The following is a 15887-nucleotide window of genomic DNA, read 5'->3' as shown; positions in this document are numbered from 1 at the left end:
TGTTCGTTCTACCAGTTTCAAATCCAAAGCAAAGGCAGCATGAGGCAGCCGAGGACTCAGGAGGGCACATAGTTCATCTAAAGCAAGTCAGTAGCAGGAGCCATGTCCCACTCCCAGCAGTTTTAGCCAAGCTGCCACCTGCACTTGCTGTGAGTAATCGGCCTATGAAAGATGCCCACACACACACCCAGCATTGCCCATTCCTCTGTGCTGAGCAACTTAGCAAGTGCATCTCAGCCCAGCCTCCTCTCAGTTCCCATACACCTTTTACTTTATCTAGCACTTTTCTCATCTTGCTTTTATGGGGACTGTGATCTATTCGGGCATGGGCCATGATTTATGGACTACTCTGTCTCTTGCAGCACAGCCTATTTATTCTAAATCTCCAGAAGGGTTTGCTGGTGGAGACGGTCATAGTACTGTTGCCAAGAAGTGCCAAACCGCAAAGGTGAAAATTTGAAGATGGATTAAAAAAATAATGTTTAGTTCATTTGGAAATCAAATTGAAAAGTGAACCTTGAAATCTAGGCCCTTGTTCTTCATGGTCAAAGGTAAATGTGATTACAAAGCAATGTGTTTTTGTGTGTGTGTGTGTGATCCTTGCACAGGGGTCATGCTAATCTTCTCTGTGTCGTTCCAATTTTAGTATATGTGCTGCTGAAGCAAGCACAAGCAATGTGTTTTTTTGATAGCTTAGTTTACAAAATGGCTATGGAGGAATTTACAAATAATATGCTTACGGATGTGTTCTGGGCTATGACCATGTGCGTCTAGGACTACTCCGAGCTAAAACTTCTTGAATCTGTTGATTTCATTATCTAAATATCCTGAGTAGATATCATTTGCTTAAAGCACCAAGTCATAATGAAGGTGTTGTTAGAAATAGTGGGAAGCTTGATTTGATAAGAAAGTACCAAACCTTCCAGTTCACAGCCAGGGGCGCTCACCCATCGTCTCCAGAGACAGCCTCTCCCCAGGAAGTCGTGTGTGCTGTAACCAGATGTGTTCTGCTAAATGTTTAAATTTCATTCTAGAGAGAAATGGAAAGAGATGGCGTGGCTGTGCTTGAGAGAATAGTAGCTTCCATCACCAATATCTACTTTTTCTTTTTTTATAATACAGAAAGTCAATTTAACAGGTTGAAGAAGTGATGGGAGGAGAAATAGTTCTATGAATATAGACTCCATGAAAAAGATATTTCAATTGGAAAGACAAGGCTGAGTTTGGACAGACTCAGTTTATCAAGCCATGATGGGATAAAGAAGACAAACTGAGGCTTGTGTAAGAAAATCACGTTAGATATTCAAGAAGGTAAGTTTAGAATCAATAAAATGATTACAGCCTATCTTTTATGTAGGGAAGAAAATGCAATTCCAGGACCCATAAGGCTGGGAAATGGTACTAATTCAAATACAAGTAGATTGTAAAGAACTCTCCACGGCTTTAAAGAGGGTCAGGGTGATTGGATAGTTCCTGAAGCTGCTTTGGAAAGTGACACTCTTGCCCTCTGGGGCTCACTCTTTGGGTCTTCATTTGAGACAGATTCTGGTAGAAGGACCTAGAGCCCAGCCCAGGGATGGAATTCTGATGTTCTCCTTTTTCACTTATTGGGGTAAATATTAAATTTAGGCCTGGAGTGTCTGTCACCAAGTCATCCGTCTTGGTGAATGCTGCTGGAGACTCAGCACTATAAGGAGGCAATGAATTTTCCCTGCTGACAGTGAGAATATCCACACCAAGCTGCCATCGAGATTCCTGCTTCCCACAATGTTTATGACAGTAAATTAGGCTACACAGCGCACTGAAGATTGTTTACATAACCCCTGAAACTTGGTATATTTGTCAGTCCCACTCCAAGGACTGCGGCTTTAGTAGAGCCAGAATATGTTTAAAATATAGGCTATAGATAATATATGAAATTATCAGGGTACTTTGCAAGAACTCACACTTGTTTATGTGGGCCTTTCCCTCGGATCCCATATATTTTCTTTCCCCCTTTTTCTCTTTGGTTCTCTCTTTATCAGTTCATTTTTCTGTGGCTTCTTTGTTAGTTTCAACTCCATCCCTAAACAGATTCACTTTGATTTTCCTTTTAAGCTTATCATGCACTCTCTGCTTGTCTCCCTACATAGCCGTTTCCTTAGGAAGGTCAGCCATACAAACTGGCCGTGTGTGCAGATGTCTTCCAAATGGGCAGATCCCACTCTGTCATCCACCTTACCCCATGTGAATTACCTTCATCTCACTGTAAACTTACGTGTGTATGTTCAGTCATCTACAAAAAATTCATTTTTATAAGATCTGATTACAAAATAGAGGAAAACACTCTTTCTATGAAATAGTTCAAGATTTAGGAAAACAACCATTTATTGCATGGATTTCTCAAAACACTTTTATAATATGTGTGTAACCAACAGTGGTAGAGAATTTTGTCCTTTGACACTGGAATCTGATTTTTGAAATGTCGAAGTTATCTAGTTTATAAAAGCAGTAAACTGAAGATTTAAAAGTCATAAGATATGGGCACAGAAGAGCAGAATTATAAGATAAAAATGAATAACACTGAGTCGGGAAACAGTCATCGACAGATGCCTGAATACTTAGGAACTGATGCAGCAAGTCGACAGAATTTGGCAATGATGTAAGAGATTTGAACTATACTATCAAGTTCAGTTAGTTTATATTAATTTAGTCCTTCGCTGAACAGAAACACAATACAAACTATTTTCTTTTAAAAGTTATTTATTTGAGACACACACACAAACACACTTCTCTGTGTGAGACAGTGCACTCTTGTTCACTGCTTCACTCTCCAACTGGCCCACGATGGCCAAGGACGAGCCAAAGCTGAAGCCAATACAGCCATTTCCATATGAGTGGAGGAACCCAAGTATTTGAGTCACCCACTGTTTCCAGGCTCTGCATTGGCAAGAAGCTGGGATCAAGAACTGAAGCTGGGGACTGGACCCATGTACTCCGATGAAGGTGCAGGAGTTTTAATTGCTGGGTAAATGTTCATCCCTACATGCATTTTCCTCACAGCACATGAAGCACAAAACCCAAATGTATCACCTTCTCAGTGATAAGGCAAAACTAAAAACAAAATGAAATTCTAACAACTATGTTTTCATGGGAACGCGATGCATTTAAATTAGAATTGATAACAGAAAGTTAATGGAAACAGTATTGGAAAATACTCAGACATTTTAAAGGTAAAATGTATTTTTTAAAGATTTATTCATTTTTATTGGAAAATCAGATTTACAAAGAAAAGGAGAGACAGAGAGAAAGATCTTCTGTCTGCTGATTCACACCCCAAGTGGCCACAAAGGCCAGAGCTGAGCTGAACCAAAGCCAGGAGCTAGAAGTTGCTTCTGGTTCTCCCACCTGGGTGCAGGGTTCCAAGGCTCTGGCTGCTTTCTTAGGCCACAGGCAGTGAGCTGGAAGGGAAGTGGAGCAGCCAGGACATAAACTGGTGTCTATATGGAATCCCGACGCATGCAAAGCAGGAAGAGGATTTTAGTCATTAGGGCCATTAGGCTACTGTGTCAGGCCCATAAACATGTATTTCCAAATAGCCTCATGTCAAGAAATCGTAAGGAAAATTTTAAAATATTTTGAATTCAATGGAAATAACACGTAGATTTTTGATACAGCTATGGCAATAAATACTTGGAGGCTGAACATTAAAAAATGGCTCAAAAACATCAGTGTGCTATAAGAATTTTAATTAATTAAGACATGAATTATAATTAATAACCTAATTCTTATGAATAGAGTCACAATACATTTGCTTGCAAGAGATGTGATAAACACACATGGCAGTTGGGAATGACTTTCCTATTGCTTCCTGTTTTCTTGTTTTTATGCTGTGAAATGATAAATTTTATATAGGAAAGCTAAGACACAGAGTTTATATTTTTGTTACTAGAATTCAAGATTGAATTCAATCTTTTGCTCTGCTTTCAACAGAGAAATTTGAGTTATGAAATTCATTAGACAATTACTTCCACTTTACATTTTTTTAGAAAAGGTTTTGAATGACATTTTTCTGAGATTGAAACAATCATAACATTGTTTCCAATTAGTGTAGACTCTGTAATGAAACACATACTTTTGGTATTAGAGGAAAATCATAATATGTATGTTAAATACTGGCTCTTGGATATAAAAAATGACAGAATTGAGAAAAATCATTAACTCTTTTTATGTTTTTACATCATTCAAGCCATATTCTTCAAAAAGTTAGTGTAGGGCCCTGCACGTGGTATGGTGAGCTAAGATTCTGCGTAAGGCACCAGCATCCCATATGGGAGTTTTTGCCCTGGCTGCTGTACTTCTGATCCAGATCCCTGTTTATGGCCTGAGAAAATAGGGGAGGATGGCACAAGGCCTTGGAACTCTATACCCACATGGGAGACCCAAAGGAAGCTTCTGGGTTTCTTATAGGAACATCTCTGGCTGTTGTGGCCATTTGGGGCAAGAATTAGTGGATGAAAGATTCTCTTTTTCTCTCTCCCTCCTCTCTCTATAGCTACACCTTTCAAATAAAATTAAAATAAATATTTAAAAAACAAATCTAATGCTTCCTAACAAAGTTTGTTGAAAGCATGCATTTGCGAAATGTTCAAGACACATTGAGGATGACAGAACCTATTTTTTAATGAAAGTTTCAAATCTTCACAATAAAAAGATAAAGCTATACTTAGAAATGCAACATATCAATTGTGTTGATAAAATCAGTACAATAATTTCTTCAACATTCTGCAACCACTAACGCACATGCCCTACTATAATTGTATGTGTTAGCCCCCAACAATGATATACAGTGGAATAAAAAGAAAATCACTAGAATCACCGAAAAAATATTTTTTCTATTAAATACTGATTCCATGTGTGTTTTATTTAATAAATTGTTAGGTGAAAAACTGTATTTCTTTGGGTTATATATCTTAGATAATTGTTATTGAAGAATATTTCAAAAATTGTCATATTGTCACGAAAAATTGATTCCGCAATCCAGGCTGGTAAGTGTCCTGATGTTTACAGCACTTTCTTTCCCATTTTATTTGAAAGTCGGAGACAGAGACAGAGGAAGCTTCTCTCCAGTGGCACGCCCCCCAAATGTCAACCACAGATGGTTGGGACAGGCTGAAGCCAGCAGCCCAGAACTCAAGTGGAGTCTTTCTCACAGTTGGCAGAAGCCAAAGAAAACCTCTCAGGACCTGAATCAACAGGCTGCTCAGAACCCAAGAGGCGCTATTTCTGAGTCAAGACATTGCAATGCGACCACGGTGCCAAATGCCCTGCAACACTTTTAACTTGTGTAATGGAGTAACACAAGTCATTATTTTCAAGTTTCATTTTTTCGTATTTGAAAGGAACATTTTACAGAGAGAAAAGGAGAGGCAGAAAGAGAGATCCTCCATCCGCTGGTTCAGTCCCCAAATGGTCCTAACAGCCTGAGCTGAGCGGATTTGAATCCAGGAGCCTGGGGTGTCTTCAGCGTCTCTCACATGGATGCAGGGGCCCCAAAACTTGGGTCATCCCCCACTACTTCCCCAGGCCATAAGGAGGGAGCTTGATTGGGAAGTAGAGCAGACAGGACACAAATCACTGCCTGTATGTGAGATATGAGCATCCCAGGGGAGAATTTGCCACTGCCCTGGCCCGGGGAAAACAAATTTTTGAAGCATTTGTTTAGTTGTATGAATTTAACATACTGTGTGTTCACTCCATGGCTCTAATGTCCAGGATTGAGCCAGGATGACGCCAGCCACTGGGAACTTCATCGTGGTCTGCCAACGAACGGGGTAATAGGGCCCAACTTTAAGAGCTGTCTTCTTTGCTTTTCCCGGTCATTAACATGGAGTTGGATTAGAAGCCTTGGAGCAGCCAGGGCATGATCCAATATCCAAGTGGGATGCCATCACTGCAGTGGCAGCTTTACCCACTATATTCTAATGCCAGCCCCAGTCAGCTTTTCAAGTCATCTTTTACCAATTGTATGAAAAAGTATCTTTCCAAAATATCAAAAATCTAAATATTTGGAATTCCACCAAATTTTACTGAATTCTATGAGTGTATTTTAAAATATTTTAATGGTTACAATTTATTTAAAGGATCCTTATAAGGAACTTTTTTAAAGAATATTTTTGCAAAAATTGTAAACTTTCACTATATCATTCTGCAATGTTGATTTTTAGAAGGGAAAGTATGAAATAGAACACAGAATATCAAATAAGATTTGTACTCCTAGTTGTAAAGACATTTCACTTGGAAAATATTTCTGAAGATGTTTTACATGTAACAAAATTGAGTACTCAACTGGCATTCTCATGACTATTGACAAACATAATTTAATACTGCAGGGATGACTGGTGCCACATTTAAACAATTCAAATGAATCCAAAGTATTCCAGAAGATGTTGTTATGGCAAATAAGACCTAAAAATATTCAGTAGTTGCAATGTTTTCCCAACATTGCTATAACATATTGAAAAAAAAAAACCCACTATTAATGAAGCCAACCCGAATAAAATAAATCTAAAGATATTGTTACTTTTCACTTTTGTGCTTAAGCCTTAATCATTACCTTCCAAAAGAGAAATTTGAAACATTAGGAGAAAAGCTTTCTATATAAATCTTGAATTAATAATGGATTTAAACTTAGCCCACAAAAAGAAAATAAATCATTGTTTGAGGTCTTCATTTGTACCAAAAAAACATTTTAAAAATGGAGCTTAACATTATTTTAGATTAAAATTACGGGAGAATTTCTACTGCTAACAGAAAAAAAAAAGTGTATATCTGTAATTACTGTTCATGATGATATATTGAATTTTCAACACCAAATTGATCAAAACCTAAGAAAAAATAAGCTTAAAAGTATATGAGAGGTCATCTGCTTCTGGTTAAGGCAATGTAGCAATGACTGGATGCACATTCCACTGGAAGCAACTAAAGAATTTTTTTAAAAAGAGAGAGAAAAAATATATGAAACTCTAGTGTTTTACAACACAGGGTACCAGGGAAATAAAGGCCGCGATTTATGAGTAACGGAAAACAAACAACAAAATCATATAATAAGCAGTGATAAGGGAAGGGGAGTGGGCCTAGAGACAAATAGTTGGAGAAACAGAACTGAGGGAGCAGCGTGGCTGGAACTCGCTAGAAGAGCTGTAAAGAAAGGAGAGCTTCCAGGGGAGGTAGCCAGAGACCCACACAGTGTCTGCCTTGAGCACTTAGAAAGTGTCTGAGTCTGTTCCCTTCAGCAAGATTGGAAAAGCCTCATGATTCACAGGATGTGTGCAAGCATTCTCCCATGAGCGTTGCTTTAGTCTTGCATACTGATAGCTTTCAACCAGATGCAGCTCTGTTTGCACCTAACAAATCTCCAAAAAAGAGATGCAAGCATTATTATGTTTACAAAAAAAACAACTGTGTTTCTGAACAATGCTCTTAAATGCTTCTAAAAATCCAAACATTTTCAGCCAAGTAAAAACCAAAACTTACAATGTGTGACATCTAATGAAAGTTATCAGGCATGCAAACAGAGCAAAAAAAAATCCCAAACAGAACTAAAGGAATCAAGCTTAAAATAAAGATAAAAATGGATTCATTGAAATTGGCGGAGACTGATCAAGACGTTCGAGTTACCAGCTGAGGACATTAAATCTCTGAAAACTAGAAGACCATGTAGGCATGTACCAGAGCAGTTAAGATGCCAGTTACAATGACTGCTTCCTATATCAGAATACTTGCACTTGATAGCTGATTGCAGCTCTTTCCTTTATGTCCCTGTTAATGAGCCCCTGCCAAGCAGCTGTGATGGCTCAAGGTGATGGCATTGCTGTCACCTATGTGGAGGACTAGCCGTTGTAGTGAATAGTTCTGATTGGACCCATGAAATTGAGTGCTCTCTGCCCCCACTCCCGCCCCGCACTCTATCTTTACTCTGCCATGTTAACAGTGCCTTAAAAAAAAAGTTAGAGGGCATATTAAACATGATAAGTAGAGATGCATTTTTTTTTCAAACCAAACTAGACCTTTAGAGGTTAAAACTCTAATATCCACGGTAAACATGGACCATGCTGAGTTAACGGAAGATTAGATGTTGCAGAAAATATATTAATTCATTTGAATAGACAGCAGTGGTACTGATGCAAAGTAAATAAGCAGAGAAAAAAAACTAAAAGGAATATAGATTAGTCTGTCAGTGAAATATGAGAAAACTTCAAAATATGAAACATAGAATTCTGAAATGAAAAGGACAAAGGACAAATATTCTCCGAAGTTGATTGAAATGGAAAATCTAAGACGATCAACAAACACTGAACGGGAAGAGTTGGACAAGCACATGGGATTTGGACTCTGACTCATCACTGTTAAGCCACCAACCCAGCCAGTTTTATTTGTGAGACAAGGAGGTAAAAGCTTACTTCTCTTAGGAAGAAACACTACGGATGAGAAACAAAAAGAGACCCATGAAAAGTCACATTATAGCAGCATTTTCAAAAAAAGTGATAAAAAAAGAAATCTTACAAGCAACTGAAGAAAAGCAACAGGGGAAAAGAATGCAGCAGACTGCTCATAGATTCCTTATACAAGCAAGAAGGCAGTGGGACATAGCAGAACATTAAATAAATAAGAAAACTTGTCAACCTGAAATTTTATACCCAATCAAATTACATTTCAAAAATAGAGGTGAAATAAGGACTCCTTCAACTATATAAAGCTGAAATACTGAGCCTCAGACCTGTATGTTCAAGAACCGTTTAAAAACTTCAGAACTAGGGGAGATGAAACCAGGTGGCAAAACAATTCTGTAGAAAGGAGCAAAGAGCTTATAAAAATGATTACTGTATGTGTTCCCCTATTACTTAAAACTTTTATAATTTGATATAATTAATAATACTAATAATATATGTAGAAGTAAGGACATGTATTAGAATTAGGTATAGAAGTATATGTAACGGTATGTAGTAGATGAATGACAATAATAACCAAGAAGGCAGTAAGCTAAGATTTTACTATAAAGCTCTTGTACTTTGCGTGAAGTGCCAGAATATCACTTATAGAGTATGATAAGCTGATTGTATACGTTAAGTCCTAAAGCAAACACTGAAAATTAAATCAAATCTCTATTGGATGATTTAAATTTTTGAAAGCTGGAGACAAGCTCACTGTCCCTAAGTAGTGAATAAAAAAGAGAAATTGTTGTTTGTTTGGGAAAGGTAAGTTGTGAACCATAGAAACATAACACAGAAGTGAACCAGAAAATAATTACACTGAGGGAAGTTGCTATGTAGACACGATTATTTTGAAGTATATTTTTACTAACAGCTTTGGGCCCCTTTCTTGTCCACACCACTGATGGGAAAGTGTGACCCATGACCAAAATATCCAGGTTTATACTGCCTCTTTGAGAATTTTTAAAAATGAAACGTGATTAGGCTAGTAGTTCTGAGTTTTAATCGCAATACTGCCATTAACTTGTTGTGGGGCAGTACAGAAAATTATCTTTTTAGTTGGCGTTCCTTCTGCATTTATAAAGCAAAGGGGTTGTATTGTAAGATCTCTAAAGTCTCTTTTAGCTCTTCATCACTCTGTGGCATTAAGTCTTTAGAAATCCGAGCATAGAACTGAACTACAGAAGGAGCAGGTGCTTGGCCATGTGTTTTTACTACATTTTGTTTTTCATGTAGCGATCTAATCCGCCAGCTATTTCTGAGAAGTAGAATGAGCTTTTATCTCTTCTCCTCTCAGTACTCAGTTCTGGAATTGAGTAATGGTCTCATCTAAGGTAACATTGCTTGACTATACTGACTCATAAAAAGGAGGGTCAACATAAGTAATAGATGTTTACCCTTTGGTTGGCCTATAATCGTTTGTCAGTGTGGCAACATTTTTTATAACCTCTTTTATGTAAAGTGAACAAATACATATTTCACAATATGGAGTTAGTAGCATAATGCTGCTTTCCATCCTACTCTCCTCCTAACAAGACGTATGCTTGAGAGTGTGCAGTATTAGAAGTCAGGAAAGATTTGGTTCCATTCACCTCGTCATGGTTTTCTCACCTATAAAGTCCAGAGTATATTCCATTTTATCTTCTTGGGCATATAAGGATAAGCTAGTCTTTGTAAGCCAATGAATATGACACAACACATGAACAAAAAGAAGGATTGAAAGCATATAATAAGCCAAAACATGCACAAGATTCACTTGATAAAACTCAGCAGTTCTTCATGATAAAAACTAAACAAATTAGGCATAGATGCACCTGATCACATTATAATAAAACCATGTATAAGAAGCCAACAGCTAGTACCATATCGAATGAAAATAAGTTGAAGTCTTTTTTTTAAGATTTTTGTATTTATTGAAAAGTTATATTTACAGAGGAGAGACATACAGAAAGATCTCCCTTCCACTGGTTCACTCCCCAGGTAGTTGCAACTGTCAGAGTTGAGCCAATCGAAAGCCAGGAGCCAGGAGCTTCTTCCAGGCCTCACATGCTGGTGCAAGGTTCCAGTATAGTTCTGGAAATTCCTGTCAGAGCAATTAGCATTCAAATTGAATGTAATAAAGTCAAATTGTCACTCTATTAAGCTAATGTTCTTTTATTTAAAAACCCCCAAGACTCTACCAAAAAATTATTAAAACTAATAAATAAATTCAGCAAAGTTGTAGGATACAAAGTCAATTTACATGAATGACGAATGACATTTACAAAGTCAATTTATACCATTAAGTGCTAATACTGCAGTATCTGAGATTGAAATCAAGAAAGTAACTCCATTTCCAAGAGCTACCAATATATTTATATATATATATATATACAAACAAAAAACATAGGTGTGAATGTGACCAGAGAAGGGAAATGTCTATAATAAAACTATAACATTGATTAAAGACGTAAAAAAATACCAAAGAAAGGAAAGATTGTCATGTTGATGGATTGGACGCATAGTGTTGCTAAAATGTTTGTACTATCTAAAGGTATCTACAGATGCAATAAAATTTATATCAAACCCCAATGTTTTTACAGAACCAGATAAAACATTACTAAAACTTTAATGCAACTGCCGAAAATCTAAATAGTGAAAGCAATATTGAGAAAAAAAGAACAAAGCAAGAGGTATTATGCTATCTGGCTTTAAAATACATTCCAAAACTACGGCAAGTAAAAAAGCATGGTAATGGTGTAAGAGCAGACGTATAAAGCCATAGGAAAGAATAAATACCTTAGACGTAAATGAAAGGATTAAGAACATGTGTTGGGAAAACAAACAAACAAAAAAAAGACATTCTCGAATGAATAGTACTGGAGAATACTCTGAAGCAGAAGAATCGCATGAGACCTTTCTGTTTTACCACATGCAAAATGCAACTCAAAAGGGATTAAAAACCTAAGAATGAGAGCTGACACTTCAGAAGCAGAAGTAGGGAACAAAGGGAGTCATTTCAGGACAGCGGAGTGTGTAAGATTTTGGATCAGATCTCTAAAGTACAGGAAACTAAAGCAAACATAGAATAATGGGATTTCAGCAAAAAAACCTCTACACATCAAAGAATTGACCAAAGAATGAACAGACAAAATACACAAGTGAGAAGATCAATAACCCGAGTATATGAGTAGCCTAGATAACACAGTCAAATAATCCAATTTAAAAATGGGCAGTAGACTTAAATAGACACCTCACAAAAGAAGATATGCAAATGACTAACTGGTGTACAAAATATACTTGACCTCAGTAAGCATCAGGGAAGTGAAATCAAACCCATAAGGGTATGTCAGGTATTAGTTATATTTCTTTATTACAAAAAGCATAGAATCTAACAAATGCTAGAGTGTGTAGGAAAGGACACAGTTGCATGCTGCTGGAGAAATGTGAATTAACACAAGCCATTGTGGAGGTATCTGAAAAATCCGAAATAGAACCACCGTTGACTATGATAATCACACTAGTGGATAGATGTAGTGAGGAAACGAAAACATTCAGTTGCAGGCATGGTTATACTGCCTGGTTTATTGCATTGCTATTCACAATCACCAAAAAAAGAAAACAACCTAAGTGCTTATCAACCAATGTATGGACAAAGGAAACAAGGTGCATATATACAATCGGATACTATTCAACTGCCAAAAAAAAAAAAAAAAAGCTGAAATCTTGTCATTTTCAGTAATGCAAATGAAAATGGAATTGAGCATTTTCAGTGAAATAAACCAAGCACAGAAAGACCACATGCTTTCAGTCAAATGTTGGTGGAGACATTGAGTGTAATGGCAATCTCCAGAGCCTGAGGGCGGGGTTAGCGAGTAATGAGATGAGGTTGACACTAAGCTATGGTTACACATGGATAGGAAGCTCTAGGATCCCACTGCACAATGGAGGGACTATAGACAATGAAGATGTATTATATACTTGTCTTTTAAAAATCCTAGAAGACAGTATTTTGAAGATTTTTTAAAAAGATTTATTTATTTATTCTTATTGAAAGGCAGGTATACAGAGAGGAGGAGAGACAGAGAGGAAGATCTTCTGTCTAATGATTCATTCCCCAAGTGGCTGCAAAAGTCATTGAGCCAAGAGCCAGGAGCCTCTTCAGGGTCTCCCACGCGGGTACAGGAACCCAAGACTTTGGACCATTCTTGACTTCCTTCCTAGGTCGCAAGCAAGGAGTTGGATGTGAAGCTGGACTGTGGGGATTAGAACTGGCACCCATCTGGGATCCCAGCATATGCAAGGTGAGGACTTTAGCCACTAGGTTACTGCACCGGGCCTATTATTTTGAAGGTTTTTATAAAAATGATAAATGTTTGAAGAGATGGAAATGTTGACACTGGTTGAATATTTTAGTGTTTATATGATTAGAAGCATCAACATAGTAATTCATAAAAATGTGTAATGTTCTCTGTATATCTAAAATCATATTTTATTAAGAAGAAAAATATGCTAAATGATTTCTATCCACTAACATAGATTTTATTAGGGTTAAATAAAGTAATGAATATGGAAACATTTTAGGAAATGTGAAGCATTGTGAGAATTGTGCAATCCAAATGTGAATGAGCAAAGAAATACAGGCCAAAGTTGCTAAGACTTTAACTTGCGGCTGCTCTGTGTCGGGCCCACGGCTCAGGGTGGGTACCAGAGACAACTTTGGCTTTGCTCTTTATAGAACCAAAGGGAGTGATTCATTAGTTGCTGTTATGAGGCTTATATACATAGCAGCACCTGGGTGTGTGGTCAACAGTGCCAAAGTAATTTGGTCACTGGAATTTGTGGGAAATGCCTGGAGGACAGTGCTTGTGCTCAGTGGGTGGTGAAGGTAAACTTCCTTCTGAAGGGTAAGGATGTTAGACGTGATGCTGACTCCCTCTATCAGAGACGCTGCTTTCCACATGTTATGGAGAAGAGTGGCTTAGCTTGCCCTATAGGCAGGTAGGGTGTATCCCATTCTCAGGGTGCCATGCAAGTCTGGGTTCGCCACATGAGAGTACACTTTCTTTTCTTCTTCTTCCTCTGAGTTTTAGTTATATTTTCATTTCTAGCCCTTGAGACCTGTGGCTTGAAGAAAATGTACTTGACAAACTTTTTGTGGAACAAAGCAACCCAATCAACAAAACCAAAAGCAAACCAAAGGTAAGACATAAGGTGAGGTCTGTGCTTTGCCCACCTGTCATTCTGACATCAGAGGCAGGGCTGTGACCAGGTGTCTGCTCAGAGATGTGCTGTGTGAAGAATGAGCCTTCCAGGAGAGCTTGTTGATGATGGCAGGTGGGAGTTGAACTGCAGTGTGGAGGCCGAGAAGGCTGAAATCAGAAGAATGGAGGAATGACAGGTCAGTAGGTACTTCATATGTAAAGCATTGGCCAGAACTTTGGAATCTCCTCTCTCAATTTTCACATTGTAGGTGTAACTAGGATAATCCTTAGTGCCACACTCCTGATTAGGAAACCAAGTTCCTGACGGGTTAAACAATCTACAGAGAAATTTGGAGAGAATACATGAAAGAGATCTCTCAGAACTTGTATTTGTTTGGCGTTCACACTAGTACATGCCACTCAATGCGCCAATCTAGGGGCTTACATTCTGAATTCAAAGCTACTGTTTCACGTGCATTTAAAAAATCTTCCAGAACGACATATTGAGCACAAAAGTAAACTTTCTGAGTTCAGAATGTAGAGTTGCAGGAATTCACTGCTTACAAAGAAGATCCTAAGCATAGCAAGAACAAAAGATCCTAAGCATAGTAGGAACAAAACCTTAGCAAGCTCAGTGGGAACAGAAAGTGGAGATATTTCTGCCCATGATTGCCAAACGTTTGAAACTTTAATGAAAGTCATTTGGATTTGAAACAAACAAGCAAGCAAACAAACAAACAAAAAACTAAGCTTTCCAGTTCTCCTTTTTCAGGATCTTTCTCCTTTTATGCTTAGGAATATTTAAAGAAAAATGAAATTTACCTGCTATAGGGTTGACACACTTTTACACTGTAAGATGTCTTTATATGCCAGCTACTTCATGTCCAGTCAGTCTGCCTTCTTGTAAGTGAAAATCCATTTGGAAGATACAGCTCCTAAATATACACATTTGGATAGAAACAGTTACTTAATTATGTATTATTAGTAATGATGATGGACTTCCTCAGGGTAAACTGTGATCTAAGAACAAGCCATTTTAATGCTCTGAGCTTCAATGTTCTCATAGGTAAATTGAGATTTCCTAGGTATGCTTAATGATGAATGAAAAGCTTATAAATAAGTGCTATGTTTTGCCCATTAGAAGGAAGTGCAGCTGAGACATCATTGCTTAACGTAAGGTGACTAGAGAGCAATAATGAGTTCACATTTACGAAGCTAGAAGAAAACATTTTGAATGTTTTCATGATAAAGATGTGATGAAGTTTAAGGAGCTATATACGTGTAATTCGTTTGGAACATTTCATGTTAAGCATGCATATCAAAATATCCCATTGGAGCTCATGCGTATATGCAATCTATGTATATCAGTCTTCTTTTAAAAAAGAGTGTCACAAGGAATCATAGGGAGAGCATGTGTGTTTGGAGATCAGGATTATGACTTTTTAAAAGAACATTGATCCTATTTAGTCAGCACTAGCAGTCAGAGCTTTGAGCAGCCAATAAAGCAAAGAGAACATATGTTTCAGAGTCAACATCTGATAAAACTCCATTCATCTATTAATTCAGAAAGTACTCTGATTGCCGCACAGTGAACAGAGTGCTGAGGAGATAGCAGCCAGCAGTCCATGTGGGTGGTTTCCAGAACTTACGTTTTATTTGAGAAGAGACAGGTGGACAGGCTATTGAGAAATAGTGGACATGTAGTGCAAGATGAGAAGACAGGAGCTCAGCGATCTTGAAAGGATTGTCTACCTACATCTGTGCTTACAAGCTTCCTGAAAAGTGACAGCCGGATTGAGATGCAGGAATTTAGCAGCAGGGCAACCTAATGGGTTCAGAGTGCATGGAGCCATGTCTGATGGCATGAAGTCGGAGCTAGAACTAGCCAGGAAGGGAGCCTGCCTGTGCCGTCAAGACTAGGAAAGCAGTGTTTGGAAAAGGTGAGCCTCCCTCAAGACACGTATTCTCAATGGTTTACAAATTCCCAGATCACACAGGCATTTCTTTTAGCTGTGTGGAAAGTGGATGATCATGCCCACTTTTTTGCTTTTTTCAGTCTCATCCTGCAGTTCGGTGAGTACAATTTTTCCTGTGTTATTTTAAAGAAATTGCCAAGATCAGAGATTAGTCCATCCTTGAGATGGATAAGGTTCCGCAAACACCAAAGCAATAAAGTTAAGACAGTGGGTGACAGCACAGAATTTCATAAGCATTAAAAGTTAATTTAGGGCTT

At 37.8% G+C, this 15887-nt stretch overlaps 1 non-coding gene across 1 annotated transcript; it reads right to left on the bottom strand.

Moving 5' to 3' along the window:
• Positions 1–563: 563 nt before the first annotated feature.
• LOC121165449 lies at positions 564–670 on the bottom strand. The gene has a single exon (XR_005885240.1). It is a non-coding gene; the product is annotated as a U6 spliceosomal RNA (small nuclear RNA).
• Between the last annotated feature and the right edge of the window lie 15217 nt (positions 671–15887).

The sequence above is a fragment of the Ochotona curzoniae genome, unplaced genomic scaffold, assembly GCF_017591425.1.
Source record: "Ochotona curzoniae isolate NIBS_2020 unplaced genomic scaffold, NIBS_Ocur_1.0 contig_883, whole genome shotgun sequence".
Lineage (NCBI taxonomy): Eukaryota > Metazoa > Chordata > Mammalia > Lagomorpha > Ochotonidae > Ochotona > Ochotona curzoniae.
The sequence above is the reverse complement of the archived record's forward strand: the minus strand, read 5'-3'. Positions and strand labels throughout refer to the sequence as shown.